We start from the raw sequence: 20,171 nt of genomic DNA on the forward strand, positions 1-20,171 counted from the left end.
CCTTTTCCTAATCTACCGCCATTCGTAAAACATTCAGCCTTCGTGTTTTTGCCATCCAAGTGGATAACCTCACATTTTCCATGTTATACTGCATCTGCCATGCGTTTGCCCATTCACCGAAGCTGTCCAATTCATACTGCAGCCTTTTAGCATCCTCCACACAGCTCACACTACCATCCAGCTTAGTGTCATCTGTAAACTTGGAGATATTACACTCAATTCCCTCATCCAGATCCTTAATGTATATTGTACATAGTAGGGGTCCAAAATTAAGTCCTGCGGTACTGCACTGGTCACTGCCTGCCATTCTGAAATGGACCCGTTTATCCCGAATCTCTGCTTCCAGCCTGCAAACCAGTTCTCTATCCACGGAATTACTTTACTCCCAATAACATGTGCTTTAATTTTGCACATCAATCTCTTGTGTGGGACACTGACAAATGCATTTTGAAAGTCCAAATACACCACATCCACTGGTTCTCCCTTGTACAATCTACCAGTTACATCCTCAAAAATTCGAGAAGATTTGTCAAGCAGGATTTCCCTTTCATAAATCCAATGCTGACTTGGACCGATCCCGTCACTGCTTTTCAAATGTGCTGTTATTTCATCTTTAATAATTGATTCTAACATTTTCAACCACTATTGATGTCAGGCTAACCGGTCTATAATTAGCGGTTTTCTCTATCCCTCCTTTCTTAAAAAGTGGTCAATCTTATCTTTCAAAAGGGAGTTGGATATGTATCTGGAGGAAAAAAAATCAACGTCCGCGGGTAAACGGAAGAGGTGTGGGGCTCGTTGATGGTTGGTATGGGCTCGACCGGACGAATGGTCTTCCTCCGCGCTGCAACCATTCCATTACACTGTGATTATATCAGTTAGTGGCACATTTAATAGTGTGGATGGAAGCAGAATATTGCAAAGCGACTTCGCTTGAGTCAGCACAACTAGAGGCATCCGATTCAGAAATGCGCGAACATTCGGGTTTAGTGACTTTAAAAGCATCATTTTTGTTTTGTGAAGTTTCGTTCAGAGAAATGTTTGGGAAAGGGACTCAGCATTTAATCGTCTTTCTGGCTGTTGGAGTCACATTTCTTTTTGATGCTATTCTTCCAGAATGTATATTTTCTTTGCTGTTTCACAATAACCAGTCCCTTGCTCTACAGTCTATCTAACTGTTTGCCTAGTCCCATATACATGTTACCAGCAATGAACGTGATGATGCGATCACTAAAGCACAGTGTCTAAAATGCTTTATGTTTTAAGAGGTAAATTACAGAGTGCAGATAATTATTCAATTATGGAATCTCCTTCAGTTAACATTACTTTAGTTGTGCAAATAAAGATCATGAGTTAATTAATGATGTTTTCCCGTTAAAGCAGGATAAAATTTAACGATTATATATTTTCTACATTTCGAAAGACACTCGTTAATCACGACAGTCAGCACGGTTTGTTCAGGAAGGGTTGTGTTTGACCAACTTGAATGCATTTTTGGAGGAGGTCACCAGATGTATCGATGAAGCAGTGCCTATGATGTAGTGCATATGATTTTATTAACGCTTTCGCTAAGGTCCCACATAGCAGACTGGTCATGAAATAAAAGCCCATGGGATCCAGGGCGAAGTGGCAAATTTGATCTAAATTTGGCTCAGAGGCAGGAAGCAAAGGGTAATATTTGATGGGTATTTTTGTGACTAGGAAGATGTTTCCAGTGGGGTTCCGCAGTTTTCAGTGCGAGGTCCATTGTTTTTTTTATCGTATTTATCAATGATCTAAACTTGAATATAGGGGTTATGATTAAGAAGTTTTCAGGTGATAGTAAAATAGGCAGTGTGGGTGATAATGAAGAGGAAAGCTGGAGATTGCAGGAACATATACATCAACTGGTAAGTTGGCCAGAACAGTGCCAAATTGATTTATACATGATATAAGTCAGTGAATGTAGGCATGCAGGTACAGCAGGCAGTAAAGAAAGCAAATGGCTTGCTGGCCTTCATAGCTCGGGGATTTGAGTACAGGAGCAGCGAAGTCTTGCTGCAGTTGCACAGGGTCTTGGTCAAATCAGACCTTGAGTAGTGTGTGCAGTTTCGGTCTCCTAATAAGATGAAGGACGTGCTTGCTACTGAGGAAGTACAGTGAAGGCTCACCAGACAGCTATTCGAGATGGTAGGACTGATATATGAGGAACGACTGGAACGACGAGGATTGTACGCACTGGAATTTAGAAGAATGAGGGGGGAATCCCATAGAAACGTGTAAAATTCTGACGGGACTGGACAGGGTAGATGCAGGACTAAGGTTCCCGATGTTCGGGAAGTCCAGAACCAGGGGATACAATCTAAGGATAAGGGGTAAGCCATATACGACCGATATGAGGCAAAACGATTTCACCCAGAGAGTTTTGAACCTGTGGCATTGTCTGCCACAGAATGTTGTTGATTCCAGTACGTTGGACATATTCAGAAGGGAGTTATCTGTGACCCATAAGGTTAAAATGATCAGGGAGCAAGCAGAGAAGGCTGGGGTGGGGTTCTTAGGTTGAATGAACAGCCATGATCATAATGAATGGCAGTGCGGGCTCCAAGTGCCGAAGAGCCTGCTCCTAAACCTATTGTCTTTGTTTCTATGTTTATATCACCACAGCCAATTAAACAATTCACCATTTTTATACAGACGCATTAATCGGCCGGTTGACCTGCGTGAAACGTATTCATTGTATGGATATAAATGTGCCAGTTACAGTAAGATAAAAACACAGAAAGACAGAGAGACAAAAGGAGAGTAATGGGAATAGCACTTCAGTGAACGGAGAGAAGAAGAACCAACCGGTCATGGATTCAACGACTAAGAACCTACAATAGCTAACACAAGGGGTGATGATTGTGCGTCTTGTCAGTTACTCTCAGAATTCTAGTCCTGTACCTTTAGTCAGTTTTTGTAGCTTAATAAAGCTGATGCTGGTTCAAGACTAAACTTTTTGTCTCGTGTTGGCCTTTTCAGCTGAGGTGAAATAATCAGGTTAAAGTGTAAAACAAACACCCTGCAGGCGCTGGAGAGATGGGTTACTGAGTGAAATGTGAGGGAGTTGGATTAACATCCTTAGATATACAGTCAGTAATAAAGGGCATTGGGAGGAGTGGTTATTGAGTGACAGTGTGAGCGAGCTGGATTAACATCTGAAGTGAAACAGTCAGTAAAATAGGGCGCTGGGTGAGAGGTTTACTACGTGACAGTCTGACGGATCTGGATTAATATCTTTACAGACAAAGTCAGTAACACAGGACGCTGCGCGAGTGGGGATACTAGAAAATAGGTGCAGTATTAGGCCATTCGGTCCTTCGACCCTGCACCAACATTCAATACGATCATATGTGATCATGCAACTCCAGTACCCCATTCATGCTCTCACTGCAAACACCTTTATCCCTTTAGCCGTAGGGGCCTCATCTAACTCCCTTTTGCATTTATCTTACGAACTGGCCGAAGCAACTTCTTGTGGTAGAAAATTCCACAAGTTCAAAATTCTCTGAATAAAACATTTCTCCTCCTCTCCTACCTAAATGGCTCTCCTCTTATCCTTAGGCTGTGAGCCCTGGTTCTGGACTTCCCCAAATCCGGGAACATTATTCCTGCATCTAAACTATCGAATCCCTTCAGAATTTTACCTATTTCTATCAGATCCCTTCTCACTCCTCTAAACTGCAGTGAACATAAGACAAGTCGATTCCTTCTTTCTTCATGTTTCAGTCCTGCAATCCCGGGAATCAGTCTTGTGAACCGTCGCTCCTTTTTCCCAATAGCAAGAAAGTCTTTCCTCAGATTAGGAGACCGAAACTGTACACAATATTCAAGGTGTGTCCTCACCAAGGCCCCGTATAACTGAATTGAGACCTCTCTGCTCCTATTCTCAAATCCTCTAGCAATGAAGGCCAAAATGCCATTTGCCTTCTTCACTGCCTGCTGTACCTGCATGCCAACCTTCAATGAGTGATGTACCATGACACCCAGGTCTCGTTGCATCTCCCCTTTTCGTAATCTGTCATCATTCAGATAATATGTTGCCTTTCTGTTTTTGCCACCAAAGTGGACATCCTAACATTTATCTACATAATCCAGCATCTGCCTTACATTTGCCCACTCACCCAACCTGTTCTAGTCAAACTGCAGCCTCTTAGCATCCTCCTCATAGCTTACACTGCCACCCAGCTTAGTGTCATCTTTAAAATTGGAGAAATTACGTTCAATTCCTTCGTCTGAATTATTAGTGAATATTGAAAGCATCTGGGGTCGCACCACTGGAAATTGAGGTACTCCACGAGTCACTGCCTACCATTCTGAAGAAGGCCAGTTTATTCCTACTCTTTGCTTCCTGTCGACCAACCAGTTCTCTATCCACGTCAATACATTACCCCCAATGCCATGTGCTTTAATTTTGCGCATTCATCTCTGCTGTGCGACCTTGTTAAAATGTATTTTGAAAGTGCAAAAACACCACATCCGCTGTTCCGCCCTTGTACATTCTACTAGTTACATCCTCAAAAAATTGTGGAATATTTTTAATGCCTGATTCCCCTTTCATAATTCCATGATCACTTGGATCAATGCTGTCACTGCTTGCCAAATGCGCTGCTATTACTTTTTTAATAATTGATTCCAACATTTTACTCACTACCGATAAACGGTGGATAACTCACTGTTTTCTCTCTCCCTCAATTTTTTAAACTGGGCTTACATTAGCTACCGTCCAATCCATAGGAACTAATCCATAGAATGAAGGATAATGAACACCACTATTTATAGGGCCACTTCCTTAATTAATCTGAGATGCAGAGTATCAGACCAAGTGGAATATCGGTCTTCAATCCTATCAGTTTTCTTTACACAATTTCCTTATTAAGAAGGATTTTCTTCAGTTCCTTCTTCTAGCTAGAACCGCGGTCCCCATTATTTCCAGCAGGTTAATTGTGTCTCCATTAGAGAAGACAGATCCAAAGTACTTGTTCATTTGGTTTGCTATTGCACTGTTCCCCATTACATTTTCAACTGATTCTGACTGCCAGAGACCGAGATTTGTCTTCACTAATTATTTTCTCTTCACGTATCTATAGAAGATTTTGCAATCAGTTCTCCGTTTCCTGCATTCTCTCCTCCCCCCTCATAATTAATCCCTTTGTCCTCCACTGCCGAGTGCGGAATTTCTCCTAGTCCTCCGGTTTGATGCTTTTTCTAGTGAAGTTATATCCCTCTTCCTTCGATTTAACACTATCCCTAATTTCCCTTCTTCGTCACGATTGAGCCACGTTCCACTTTTTATTTTTACGCCAGACAGGTAAGTACAATCAGTACAGATACAGTAAGTTGCAAACGGCACTGCGGGAGCAGGGATACCGAATGACAGTGTGAGGGAGCTGGGTTAACATCAGTAATACACAGTCCATTAAGACAGGGCGCTGGAGGAGAGGACTTATTGAGTGACAGTGTTAGGGAGCTCGATTACCATCAATAGAGGGACAGTCAGTAACACAGGGCGCTGAGGGAGAGGTTCTCCTGAGTGACAGTGTGAGGGAGCTGGATTAACATCAGTCGAGATACAGTCAATAACACAGGACGATGGGTCTAGGGATTACTGAGTGACAATGTGAAAGTGATGTATTAACATCAATAGAGATACAATCAAAATCACTGGGTGCTGGGTGAGAGGGGTTACTGAGTGACAGTGTGAGGGAGCTGGATGAACATCAGTATAGATACAGTCAAATATACAGGCCTGCGTGAGGGGAGTTACTAAATGCCAGTATGAGGGAGCTGGATTGATATCAGTTGAGATACAGTTATTTAAAAACGACTGGGAGAGAGGGTTTAGTGAGTGGCATACTGAGAGAATTACAATAATATCAACAGATGTACAATCAATAAAACAGAGCCTTCCATGGTGCGGGTTATTAAGTGAGAGTTTGAGGGAGCCGGATTGACATCAGTAAACATACATTCAGTAGCACAGGACGCTGAGGTGAGGGTTTACAAAGTGACACTGAGGTAGCTCGATTAACATCAGTTGAGATACAGTCCGTAACACCAGGCGCTGTGGGAGAGGAGTTACATAGTGACAGTGTGAGGGAGCTGATTTAACATAGGTAGAGACACTGTCAGTAAAACAGGGCTTTGTGGGTAGTGATTAAGTGAGGAAGGAAAGTAAAAGTTGAGGGCATAGAAACCCAAGGCAAATAGCAAAAAGGTCCAAATTTCAGCAAAAAATTTATTGGGCAAAGTGTGTTCTAAAGACAAGCCTGAAGACTATGTGCCTCAAAGCGAGAAGGATTCGGAATAAGGTGAACGAATCTACTGCGCAGATAGCAGTTAACGGATATGATGTAAATGGCATCACGGAGACACTGTTTACTTTGTACATTAATGATTCAGACGAGGGCATTAAAAGCAGTATCTCCAAATTTGCGGATGACACTAAGCTGGCTGGCAGTGTGAGCTGCGAGGAGGATGCTATGAGGCTGCAGAGGGATTTGGATAGGTTAGATGAGTGGGCAAGTGCATGGCAGATGAAGTATAATGTGGATAAATATGAGGTTATCCACTTTGATGGTAAAAACAGAGAGACAGTCTATTATCTGAATGGTGACAGATTAGGAAAAGGGGAGGTGCAACGAGACCTTGGTGTCATAGTACATCAGTCATAGAAGGTTGGCATGCAGGTACAGCAGGTGGATAAGAAGGCACATGGCATGTTGGCCTTCAAGTCGAGAAGATTTGAGTGCAGAGGCAGGGAGGTTTTACGACGTTGTACAGGGCTTTGATGAGGCCACACCTGGAGTACTGTGCACAGTTTTGGTCTCCTGACTTGAGGAAGGACATTGTTGCTATTGAGGAATTGCAGCGACGTTATCCAGACTGATTCCCGGGTTGCGGGACTGACATTTCAAGAAAGACTGGAGCCAGTGGCTTGTAGTCATTGGAGTTCAGAGGAATGAGAGGGGATCTCATAGAAACGTTTAAAATTCTGACGGCTTTAGGCAGGTTAGATGTAGGAAGAATATGCCTAATGTTGGGGAATTCCCGAACCAGGGGACACAGTCTTAGGATAAGGTGTACGCCATTTAGGACTGAGATGAGGGAAAAATTATTTACCCAGAGAGTGGTGAGCTTCTGGAATTCTCTACCACAGAAAGTTGTTGAGGTCAATTCACTAAATATATTCAAAAAGGAGTTAGGTGTACTCCTTACTACTAGGATGATCAAGGGCTATGGCGAGAAAGTAGGAAAGGAGTACTGAAGTTGCATGTACAGCCATGAACACATTTAATGGCGGTGCAGTCTCGAAGGGCCGAATGGCCTAATCCTGCACCTATTTTCTTTGTTTCTATGTTTCTAAGACTCGAGGATGAGCAAGGCTTGGAACTCAACATCCAAGGGTATTCAACATTTAGGAAGGAGAGACAGAAAGAAAGAGAAGGTGGCTTGGCGTTTCCAGTTAAAGAGGAGGAAATTAATGCAATAGTAAGGAAGGACTTTAGCTTGCATGATGTAGCATCGGTATTGTTGGAGCTACGGAATACCAAAGGACAGAAAACGCTAGTGGGAGTTGTGTATAAACCTTCAAACAATAGTAGTGAGGTTGGGTACAGTACTGAACAATAAATTAGGGATGCGTGAAATAAACGTACAGCAGATATCATGGGCGACTTTAATCTAAATATTAATTGGGCTAACCAAACTGGTAGCAAGGCGGTGGAGGAGCATTTCCTGGAGTGCATTAGGGCTGGTTTTCTAGAGCCATAAGTCGAGCAACCAACTAGAGGGCTGGCCATCCTAGACATGGTGATGTGTAATGAGAAAGGACTAGTGAGCAATCTTGTTGTGCCAGGATCCCTGGGGAAGAGTGATCATAATCTGGTAGAATTCTTTATTAAGGTTGAGAGTGACACAGTTAGTTCATAGACTAGGGTCCTGAACTTAAGGAAAGGTAACTTTGATGGTATGAGACGTGAATTGGCAAGAATAGACTGGCGAGTGACACTTAAAGTGTTGACGTTGGATAGGCAATGGCAAACATTAAAAGATCACATGGATCAACTTCATCTATCTTATATCCCTGTCTGGAGTAAAAATAAAACAGGCAGGGAAGTTGGCTCAACAGTGGCTAACACGGAGAATTAAGGATTGTGCTAAATCCAATGAAGAGGCATATAAATTGCCAGAATAAGCAGCAAACTGAGCACTGGGAAAATTTTGTAATACAGCAGAAGAGGACAGAACGTTCCATTAGGAGGGTTGAAATAGACTATGAAAGGAAGCTTGCTTGGAACATAAAAACTGACTTCAAAAGCTATCTTAGATATGAGAAAAAAAGAAAAAGATTAGAGAATACAAACGTAGGTCCCTTGGTGTGAGATGCACTTACATTTATAATGGGGAACAAAGAAATAGTTTACCAGTTAACAAGTACTTTGATTCTGTCTTCACGAAGGAAGACGCAGATAACCTGTCGAAAATACTAGAGGACTGGGGGTTTAGTGAGATGGAGAAACTGAAGGAAATCCTTACTGGCGGGAAATGGTGTTTGGGAAATTGATGGGATTGAAGGCCGATGAATCCCCGGGGCCTGATCACAGAGTACTTCAGGAAGTAGCCCTAAGAATAGTGGATGCATTGGTGATCATTTTCCAAAAGTCTAGCGACTCTGGATCAGTTCCTATGTATTGGATAGTAGCTAATGTAACACCACTTTTTAAGAAAGGAGGGTGATAGCAAACAGCTAATAATACACTGGTTAGCCTGACATCAGTAGTGGGGAAATTGTTGGAATCAATTATTAAAAATTAAATAGCAGCACATTTGGAAAGTAGTGACGGGATCTGCCCAAGTAAGCATCGATTTATGAAAGGGAAATTCTGTTTGACAAATGTACTAGAATTTTTGTAGGATGTAACTGGTTGAGTGGACAAGGGAGAACCAGTGGATGTGGTGTATTTGGACTTTCAACATGCTTTTGACCAGGCCACACAAGATATTAGTGTGAATAATTTAAGCACATGATATTGGGGGTAATCTACTGAAGTGGATAGAGAACTGGTTGGCAGAGAGGAAGCAAAGAGTCAGGATAAACGGATCATTTTCGGAATGGCAGGCCAGTGAGGTACTAATGGGGTACCGCAGGGCTCAGTGCTGGGACCGCAGCTATTTACAATATACATTAATTATTTGGATGTGGGAATTGCATGTAACATCTCCAAGTTTGCAGATGGCACTAAGTTAGGTAGCGGTGTGAGCTGTGAGGTGGACGCGAAAATGATGCAGGATGATTTGAACAGGTTAGGTGCGTGGGCAAACGCATGGCAGATGTAGTATAATGTGGATTAATGTGAGGTTATCCACTTTGGTGGCACACCACGAAGGCAGAATATTATCTGAATTGTGGCAGATCAGGAAAATGGGAGGTACATCGAGACCTCGGTGTCATGGTACATCAGTCATTGAAATTTGGCATGCAGGTACAGCAGGCGGTGAAGAAGCCAAATGGTATGTTGGCCTGCATAGCTAGGGCATCTGTGTATAGGAGCAGGGAGTTCTTACTGCAGTTGTACAGGGCATTAGTGAGATATCACCTGGAATATTGTGTTCAGTTTTGGCCTCCTAATCTGAGGAAGATCGGTCTTACTATTGAGGGAGTGCAGCGAAGGTTCACCAGACTGATTTCCGGGATGGCAGGACTGACATATGAGGAGAGAATGGATCTCCTGGGACTGTATTCACTGGAGTTTAGAAGGATGAAAGGCGATCTCATACAAACATATAATATTCTGACGGGACGGGATAGGTTAGATGCGAAAAAAATGTTCCCGATGTTAGGGAAGTCCAGAAGCAGGGGACATCGTCTAAGAATAAGGGGTAAGCCATTTAGGACTGAGATGAGGAAAAACATTTTAACTCAGAGGGTTGTTAACATATGCAAGTCCCGACCGCAGAGAGTTGTTGATGCCAGTTCATTGGATATATTCAAGGCGGAGTTAGATAAGGCCTTTTGCGGCTAAAGGGATCAAGGGGTATGGAGAGAAAGCAGGAAAGGGGAACTGAGTTGAATAATCAGCCATTAACTTATTGAATAGTGGTGCAGGCTCGAAGGGCCGAACGCATACTCCTGCGCCTATTTTCTATGTTTCTCTACTACTGAATGACAGCGTGAGAGAGCTGTATTAACATCAGTAAAGGTACAGTCAGTCAGTCAGGGTGCTGGAGAAGAGGGGTTACTGAATGACAGTGTGAGTGAGTTGGATTAACATCAGTAGAGAAACAGTCAGTAACGGAGGGCGCTGGGGGAGATGAGATACAGGGTAACAGTATGAGGTAGCTGGATTAACACCGGTAGAGATACTTTCAATAACACAGGGCGTTGGGTGGAGTGATTACTGAGTGACAGTGTGAGGTAGCTGGATTAACAACAGTGGAGATACAGTCAGTCAGAAAGGATGTTGGGGGAAAGGGGTTGCAGAGTGACTGTGTGAGATAGTTCAAATCCAATCAATAGAGATACAATCAGTAGCAGAGGGCGTTGCGGTGAGGTGTTAATGAGGTACACTGATGTAGCTCGATTAACATCAGTAGAGATACAGTCAGTGATAAGCGGCGCTGTGGGAGCGGGGTTACCGAGTGAAATTTTGAGGGAGCTGGGTTAACATCAGCAAAAATACATTCAAATGACAAAGTGCATTGGAGGAGAGGACTTACACAGTAACAGTTTGAGGGAGCTCGATTAACATCTAGAAAGATAGTCAGTAATGTGTGGCGCTGGGGGAAAGGTGTTACTGAGCGACATCGTGAGGGAGTTGGATTCACAGCAGTCGAGACACATCACTAACTCAAAGTGCTGCGGTGGGATTTGTTACTGAGTGACAGTATGAGGGATCTGGATTGACATCATGTGATAAGGTCAGTAACACAGGATGCTGTTGGAGAGGGTTTACTGGTTGACAGTGTGAGGGAGCTGAATTAATATTACTAGACTAGAGATACACTCAAAACAAAGTGCATTGTGCGTGCGGGGTTAGGGCGTAGCAGTATGAGGGAGTTGTATTAACATCAGTATAGATACAGTCATCAAAACAGGGCGCTGGGGGAGCGAGGTTTCTCACATATAGTGTAGGAGAGCTGGATTAACATCAGCAGAGATACAGTTGGTGAAAAAGTTTGCTGGGGGCGGGCGAGGGATCACTGAGTAGCAGTGTGAGGGAGTTGCGTTAACATCAACAGAGATGGAGTAAGTAACACAGGGTAATGCGGTAGAAGAGTTAAAATGTGTGCCAGTGTGAGGGAGCGTCATAGGCATCAGTAGACATACAGTCAGTTAAAAACAGCGCTGGGGGAGAGGGGTTAGTGAGTGACAATCTTTTGGAATTCGAATAATGTCGGTCGCGATACAATCAGTAATAAAGGGCGTTGGGGTGAGGAGAGGGGTGTCACTGAGTGACAGTTTGAGGAAGCTGGATTAACATGCATAGACATGCAGTGATTAACACAGGGCGTTAGGGGGAGTGGTTTCTGAGGGACAGTGTGAGGGAGTTGGCTTAACATCAGTACAGATACAGTCAATAATACAGGATGCTGGGGGTGTGTGCATACTGAGTGACAGTGTGATGGAACGGCATTAACAACAGTTGAGATACAGGCAGAAACACAGGACTGTGGGGGAGAGTAGTTACTGAGTGACAATGTGAATAAAATCGATTAACATCAGTAAAGATAGTCAGTAATACAGCACGTTGTGCGATGGTTGACTGAGTGACACTGAGGGATCTCGGTTAACACCAGTAGAGATACAGTCCGTCACGAATGGCGTGCAGGGATATGTGCTACTGAGTGAATGCGAGGGATATGGATTGACATCTTTAGAGATACGTTCAGTAACACAGGTCGCTGGTTGAGAAGCGTGACTGGGAGCCAGTGTGTGAGAGCTGAATTAATATTACTAGAGATACACTCAACAAGAAAAGGACGCAATGGGTGAGCAGATACGGGGTGGCAGTGTGAGGGATCTGGATGAACATCAGTATAGATACAGTCAAAAAGACTGGGCGCTAGGGGTGTGGGGTTAATGAGTGACAGTGTGAGCGGGCTGCGTTAACATCAATAGAAACATAGAAACATGGGAGAATAGAAACATAGAAAATAGTTGCATGAGTAGGACATTCGGCCCTTCGACACTGCACCGCCTTTCAATAAGATCATGGCTGATCATTCCTTCAGTAACCCTTTCCTGTTTTCTCTCTATACCCCTTGATCGACTTTAGCGTAAGAGTCATATCGAACTCCCTCTTGAATATATCCAGTGAACTGGCATAAAAACTCTCTGTGGCAGGGATTTCCAAAGGTTAACCACTCTCTGAGTGAAGCAGTTTCTTCTCATCTCAGTGCTAAATGGCCTATCCCTTATCCGAAATCTGTGTCCCCAAATTGTGAACTTTCCCAACATCGGGAACATTCTACCCGCATCTAACGTGTCTTGTCCCGTCAGAATCTTAGATGTTTCTATGAGATCTCCTCTCATCCTTCTAAACTCAAGTATATAAAGACCCAGTTGATCCAGTCTCTCCTCATATGTCAGTTACAAACGGCGCTGCGGGAGAGGGGTAACTGAGTGACAGTCTGATGTAATTGGTATACAAGTGTCGAGATAGAATCTGCAGCACAGCATGCTGGGGAGAGAGGTTACTGGGTGACAGTTTGCGGAAGCTGAATTAACATCAATAGAAATGCACAAAGTGACACAGAACGCTGAAGGAGAAGTGTTACTGAGTGACAGTGTGAGGGAGCTGGATTAACACCAGTAAACATAGAAAATAGGTGCAGGAGTAGGCCATTCGGCCCTTGGAGCCTGCACCACCATTCAATAATATCATGGCTGAACATTCCCACTATATCTCTTTCCTGCTTTATCTCCATACCCCTTGATCCCCTTAGACTTAAGCGCCATATATTACTCCCTCTTGAATATATCCATTGAACTTGCATCAACAACACTCTGTGGCAGGGAATTTCACAGGCTAATAACGTTCTGAGTGAATAAGTTTCTCCTCATCTCAGTGCTAAATGGCCTACCCATTGTTAGCGTGAATGTTTTCTCGGAAGAATCACTCAACAATCAGACTCGGTTACAACGCCAATGCGGCCTTTATTACTCCGTTGTAGCGGAAGCCTCAGGTCTGGATCCAGGCACTTCTCTCCAAGGAACAAAGAAATTTATCGATATTTATAGGTTTTACAATTGTTCATTACAGTTACTCAGCCCACTTCGCCTGGACACAATCCAATCATAACGATTATAGATTACATCTAGGTTTCTTTAACTCAATAGAATTCCCCTGATACCTCAGGTGCTGTATGTTCGGTTTTTGTCAGCTCGGGCTGATTAATGACCTCGTTATGTGAGGTGGGCCCCCATTATCTCTGTTCCTCGGGTTCTGCTGTGTGAAGTCCTTAATCAAGGACATTCCACACCAGGTACTATAATGGTTCGTTATAGTTTATCTTGTCTCAAGTGGATGAGCCAAGGCATTCCCGGTAGTGGGCCTCACAGGGTGATTGCTCGGTCATTACTCGGTCAGCCCCAGTTCATTACTTGACTAACTGAGTTCCCATCATGCTTGGGCAGACATTTTATATGTGGCCACTATAAACCTGTAAGGTTTAGATATATTCAGCAGGTGCCTAATGCCTAGTGTTTGATATATTCAGCAGGTGCCTAACGCCAACAACAATTCCCCCCTTTCGGTAACTGGACTAGACCTAATCCCCCTTTAACCGACTGCCGTATTTTTATTACATTTTGTGCATGGTCCGGTACTCCCTGCCTCAACGTGCTGGCCAATCACGCGGTTTCAAGAGTCCCGGTTGCTGAAATCAAATTAACAAAGGCCAAATACTCATGCCCCTTTATTAGACAGGCTTGTTTAGTATTTGGGGATCGGACATGGGTCCCTCTTCGTCGTACGTGGTGCCTGCATGCCTGGTAGGCCATTATGCCCCATGTTATTGCTAAGATCAATTGTATCCCGACCAGTATGTGTGAAATCATTCGAATCCAAGGATGGATGTTCACATTTATTCCCAGTCCCAGACCTTTCTCCACCAACTCTGACTTTGTAAGTCTACATCGATATCTTCTTCCAGTATTTTGATTAAAGTTTGCAGTTGGTGGCATAGCTTTACGAATTCACCCAGCCTTAGCCTCAATTCACGTTAATACTTCGGTTAGATGTGGGATCGGGACCTGAGCTGGCTCGTCATAATCCTGCAAATGATCGTGGAGCTGATCGGTTTCACTATCAACTTCGGGCTTCCGGCGCCTAACCTGGGTGATATGCGCTTGCCTAATCGTGACAAGTCGTAGCGGCGAAAGCAAAATTTCGGCTGCGGTATTGGGCACTGCAGGTCATTATACTGGTATGAACGCTCTGTGGTAGAGACGCAGTATCTTCCCTTCACTCTGTAGCCTGCCATCGCGAAATGCCTGTGTGCGGCACTATTTCTAGTACACATCCGTTGGTTCAGTTAAACCCACACTCGTCAAGCTCACTTCGGCCTACCGGCTGAGGGCATACTGTGATTTCGCCACTTTGCTTGCATTCTGTTCGGGAAATTCCAGTAAGTATGTCGTTTCGAAGAACAGCGGAGGTGGTGGTCAGAAAATAACTTTTGGAGTCACTTTCCCGTATTACTCCGAAATTCTCGAGTTGATACAGGGGGAACGGCCCTGAATCCGGCGTGGCTATAGGGATCATCAGGACTATCCCTATCGCAGTATTCTTACCCATCTGGCAATCTGGAATTGCTGGGTATACTCGGGTCAGTTCCTTCAGAGTACAATTATCCAGTGTCTTTTTTGGTTAGCCATCTGAGCCAGATGTGAACTGTCTATCCAATCGGGTACTTCCCCGCTTTGGATCTGGTGGCGGATCTGCCCCAACATCCCCAGACCATAAGCGTGACAGAGTTGCCGCTGTCTTTGCTTTCTGGTATCTTCTTTTTCTCTATCAATGAGGTTATTGATGATTTTGGCTTGAGCTTCCAGGACTGAGATGCCACCCAGCTGGATTTCGGCTACCTCCTTTCCTCGGTTGGCTTGGTTTTCCTGGTTTTGCTCCACCCTCTCTAATAATCCCTTCATCACCCCTCTAAGCTGTTCCACCCTCTCGTTTAACCCTTGTATGTCTATCGAGTTTATACGGAGGTCCCTGTATTGAAGCTGGTCGCAACATAATTAACTATTTTCCTTGACTGTTCTGTACAGTATTCCGGCATCTGGATGCCTGAAATATTGATCAGGACAGGCACAATTTCATGTTTAGCATTATCATACAATAATTCCCCTTCGTGGTACATTACAATCCCATTTTCTGGTCCCTTAGTAGTTCTGGGACAAGGCAGTTCCTCGGGCAATGTCGTGGCTCGTACGGGGCGTGACGTCGGCGAAGGGGAGAAGCACACATACAGTGATATTGCAGCCGCCCCCACCTCCTCGTAGTACCCACACATCCCCACTCCCTTTTTGCGGATGACTGATTGCGTGGAGGCGCACAAATTATGCCGAAAGTAATTTCATCGGGCACTTTGACATCCCTCCGTTTACTGCATCTGCTCCTTATACCCATGGAGCACTGTATACATACCCGGTCCTTATTAGAATTCATTTGTAACCATGCATTTAAATAAGTCCTGTCCTTGCTCCAATCTTTAGTCACTGGGACACACACTCCATCCGTCAAATTGAACAAAACTCTATAGTTCATGTGATTGTTTATTTCCAGCGTGCTCTGCTGTCCGTCGGTGTTGTCCACAGTACGTGCACGTCGCAGGGCTATCCATATTACGAGTAGCGCCGTTCGAATTCCCATTTTGGCAAGTATTATCTGTAATTTAAAACAGATGGCCTGGTCGTCACCAGGGGTTAGGTTCTGCTCTATGAGTATCCTTGTCACCCTGTGAAATCAGAAGCACAGCGTTATAATCCAACCATTTCGAGCTGAATATCTAGGGCATGCGCAATGTCTTTACCCACTTAAATATTACCCAAACTACCATTACCACCAAGACCAAAGATATTCCTCCGAACACGCCTTCCAAAATGGTGTCTAACCATTCCTGGTATTTTGCAGCATACCATTCCGTCTCGTCTAGGCGTATCACCATTAGTTCTGCCATTACCCTTATGAGGTATACCTTTTTAATTGCGACCAGTACTTCTACCGGCCTTTTTCTCATGTCGACACGTGCACACGTGTCGCTTGTCAAAATGATGTCATATGGTCCGGTCGACCTTGGGGCAATCCCCATCCTGTCGGGGGTGAAATGTATGAACACTTTGTCGCCTACCTGTGGGAGATGTGCCTCGGCCTTTCCTTTGTTTTGGATCTCCAAGTCCCATATGGTCTGTTGCTCTACCAGCTCTTTTATTAGTTCCTTTATAGCTGTGAATCTAATTGTTTTACATATTGTTTAATCCGACCTCGTAAAGGCCCCATGTCCTCTCCCTCCGTTATGATACCTTCGGGGAGTCTCATGGCGCTCCCCGTCATTAATTCAAAGGGGGTAAGGCCTGTGGTCCGATTAGGGGTGGCCCTAAGTCTCATTAATATACAGCATAAAACATCCACCCATCCCTTCCCGGTTTCAGTTATGGCTTTGGCAATTGCTGTCTTGAGCGTACGTTTCAGTCGCTCAACCATTCCTGAGCTCTGGCGATGGTACGGGTTGTGGAACCGTTGTCGGATTCCGAGCAGACCGCATGCCCGCTTCATGACCTGTCCCGTGAAGTGGGACTCCTGGTCTGAGTCAATTTGAAGGGGCACTCCCCACTGTGGGATTATGTAGAATGCGGGAATCTGCGCTACCGTGGAGGCTCCGCAATCCCGGGTGGGAAGAATCTTAAACCACCTAGTAAATTGATCAATAATGAACAGGCAGTATTTCTTTCCACGACTGTTGGGTAGGGGCCCTGTGAAATCAATCTGTAGCTTCTCCCACGGGCCCCTGGGACGTGTCTGATTTGCCACTTTGACCTTTATGGGACTGCCTGGATTATGCTGTGCGTATACTATGCAGCGCTGTCAAAGCTTGGCTACGTCTCGCCCTACCCCGGCCCACCACCAGTCTTTGAGTAAACGGCTCAGCATTCCGTCTCGCCCAGTGTGGTCCAGCTCGTGGTGTAGCCGGAGTAGTTCGGTCTGGATTGAGGACGGGGCGACTACTTGTAATCCCTTCCTCCACAGCCCGTCCTCCCCAATGCTGGCCCCCTGGCTTTTCCATAGCGAACGTCCCTCCGAGCTACGCTCTTCCTCTACCTTACGGATATTCAGCTCTCCTTTTCCTACTTTGTTTATCTGAGGCTCATCTTCTTCCGCTGCGCTGCTGGCTGCTTGATCTGCCAGCATGTTTCCCCGCTGTTCCCTGGTCTCTACACTTTGATGCGCCTTGATCTTTATTACTGCCGCCGTCGCTGGTCTTTTAATGGCTTTTACCCAATTCCCGAACTATATTCTCGTGTTAATGTGTACCCCGCCTTGAGTTTATGTATCCACGTCTTCTCCACGCTATCATGTCGTCGTGTACGACTCCGAATGCATACCGTCTGTCGGTATAGACAATTACACGCTTCCCCTCTGCCCATTTGAGGGCTTCGGTCAATGCTACACGCTCCGCCACTTGGGCGGACACTGTTCCTTCCAGTGCCCCTCGCAGGAGGGTGGCACTGTTCTTGTCTACCACGCCCCATCCGGTGCGGATTTGCCCGTCATTATAACGTAAAGTGTTAAATCGGGGTCGCTCAGAGGTTCATCAGCTATTCCCCTTTCCGCACCTTGGTCTATCTTAGTTTTGCAGCTATGGGCTTCACCTTCGGTCACTATTCCCTCCATGGGATTAAAACCTATATCCCTAATTACTTGTATGCACTGGTCTTTGGGTAATAGTACTGCCTCCCAGGTAGCCCGTCGCGCATCTGACACCGTTTTTAACCTCCAGGTGTTTAGCGATTCCACTATGGTGTGCATCGTGTGCAGGATTAGCTGTCACAATCGAGGGCAGCCACACACCCATGACACCCTTCACTACCGGGGATTCTTGTGTCGAGTAATACGCTGCTGGTCTCATTACCCCTCCCTTTTCCTGGCCAATAACGGCACTGTAGAAACCGCCCTCGATATCGTAATATAAATGGAATGGCTTAGTCATGTCAGGTAGCTTCAGCGCCGGGGCTGCCAGGAATTCGGCTTTAAATTTACCATAGGCTTCTTCTTGCTCCAATCCCCACTCTACCTGTTCCGTTCCTAGTTTTCCTCCCCTCACTAGTCGCTGAATGGTTTCGGCCATTTTCGCAAATTGAGGAATGAAATCCCTGCAATAGTTGAACAAGCCCATCACCCGTCGCACTGCCCACACCGTGATTGGTCGGGGCATATCAGCGATGGCTGTCTTTCGGTTGTCGGAATGGTCTTTTTCCCCTGCCTGATACCGTGTCCCAAATATCGAACCGTGGCTTGCCAGATCTGTGCCTTTTTTGGATTTATTTTAAAACCTGCCTTGTCTAGAGTCCTTAAAACCAAGTGCTCTCGGTCGCTTGACGAGGCTATCAAAATGTCATTCACATACTGAAGGATTGTGCTATTGTCAGGAGTTAAGTGGCACTACTCCAAGGTATTACTCATGACTCGGTGAAAATGTTCAGACTATTATGGAATCCCTGAGAGAGTCGGGTCCACGTGTATTGTCTGCCTCTGGAGGTAAATGCGAATCTTTCTTGAGACGCAGGGTCCAGTGGGATTGAGCAAAATGTGTTCGAAATATCTAAAACGGTAAAAATACTGTGTTCCGGATTCAGACAGTTGATGATAGTCGCTGGGCTGGCCACAATCGGGTGTTTCCTGGGCGTTACTTTATTTAGTGCTAAATAATCTATCGTTAGTCAGTAACTCTCATCCGGCTTTTTTAATGGCCACATCGGGGCGTTCGTGACTGACACTGTCTGTCGTAATATGCCTTGGTCTACCACGGCTTCTATTATCTCCTCAGTGGTCCGCATGGCCTCTGGTTTAATAGGGTAATGCTTGTGGGGAGGATGTAGCGGTTCCGTGATCTTCTTCGGTGTGATATCAATGAGCCCACAGTCCTGTTTGCTTTTTGCCCAAACTCCAGGGATAGCCTGACATAGTAATCCCAACATCCCGTCATTAGACCAGTCTCTCGTCAAGGTGCCTATTTTACCTAATGTGGCTATATTTTTTATGGTGCCCATTTCCTGGCAACTTTATCCATATATCCTTTCTTGGCATTCCAGGTTACCCGCCTTCGCTGTGCGTCCAGTTCGCGGAGAAGATCCATCCCTTATATAGTGCCATCTGAATTTTTACATACCCAGAACTGAACCGGTGTCAATATACCGTCTACATCGAGCACTTCTGTTTCACTCTGCTACGCCGTGGTCTTGTCTCCCCCTACCCCTTCGATTATGATGGATCGCCGGGTAGTGGGTAGGTCGAGATTTATTAGTGATACCGACGCCCCGTGTCTATCAACATATCGCATCGCCGGCCCACTAACGATGCATTGATCCACATACGGGGATCGGGTTCTTGTCTGGGGGCCGATGCGATTCATTGGGGATTCGTCTGCTTCTGGTCAGCTGCTGTATAATTTCCAGCAGCTGCTGATTTCCAAGCGTACTAACGCCTGGGGCTCATTCATTGAGATTTTGTCCTGTTTTAGACCCCCGTTGCGGTCCCTTCCCTTCGTTGCCGCCCCCATTTGCCCAACAGTACTTTGACTCGTGACCAAATCGGTCACAGTTCCCACACTTTTTGCGTCCGTCGCGTTTTGGGGCTCTACACTCGGCACAGCGATTTCCCGTCTTGTTGCAATGAAAGCATGTCTCAGCCGCCTTTTTGTCGGTTGCCACGCAAATCTCTGCTGTACTGGTGGCTATCTTGGACCTTTGTTGATTGTCTACCGAGGTAGCCCAACTTTCCAGATCCTCAAAGTTATTAAATGCCACAAAGCCTGTTTTTAGGATGGCTTGGTGGGCGGAGACTAGTCCGTCCTTATACAACTGTATGAAGGCCGGGTTCTGCCGGTCTGCGTCCGCTACTCCGCTATGTGCCAAGAACGCCTCG

The sequence above is a fragment of the Pristiophorus japonicus genome, chromosome 28 (genome assembly GCF_044704955.1).
Source record: "Pristiophorus japonicus isolate sPriJap1 chromosome 28, sPriJap1.hap1, whole genome shotgun sequence".
Lineage (NCBI taxonomy): Eukaryota > Metazoa > Chordata > Chondrichthyes > Pristiophoridae > Pristiophorus > Pristiophorus japonicus.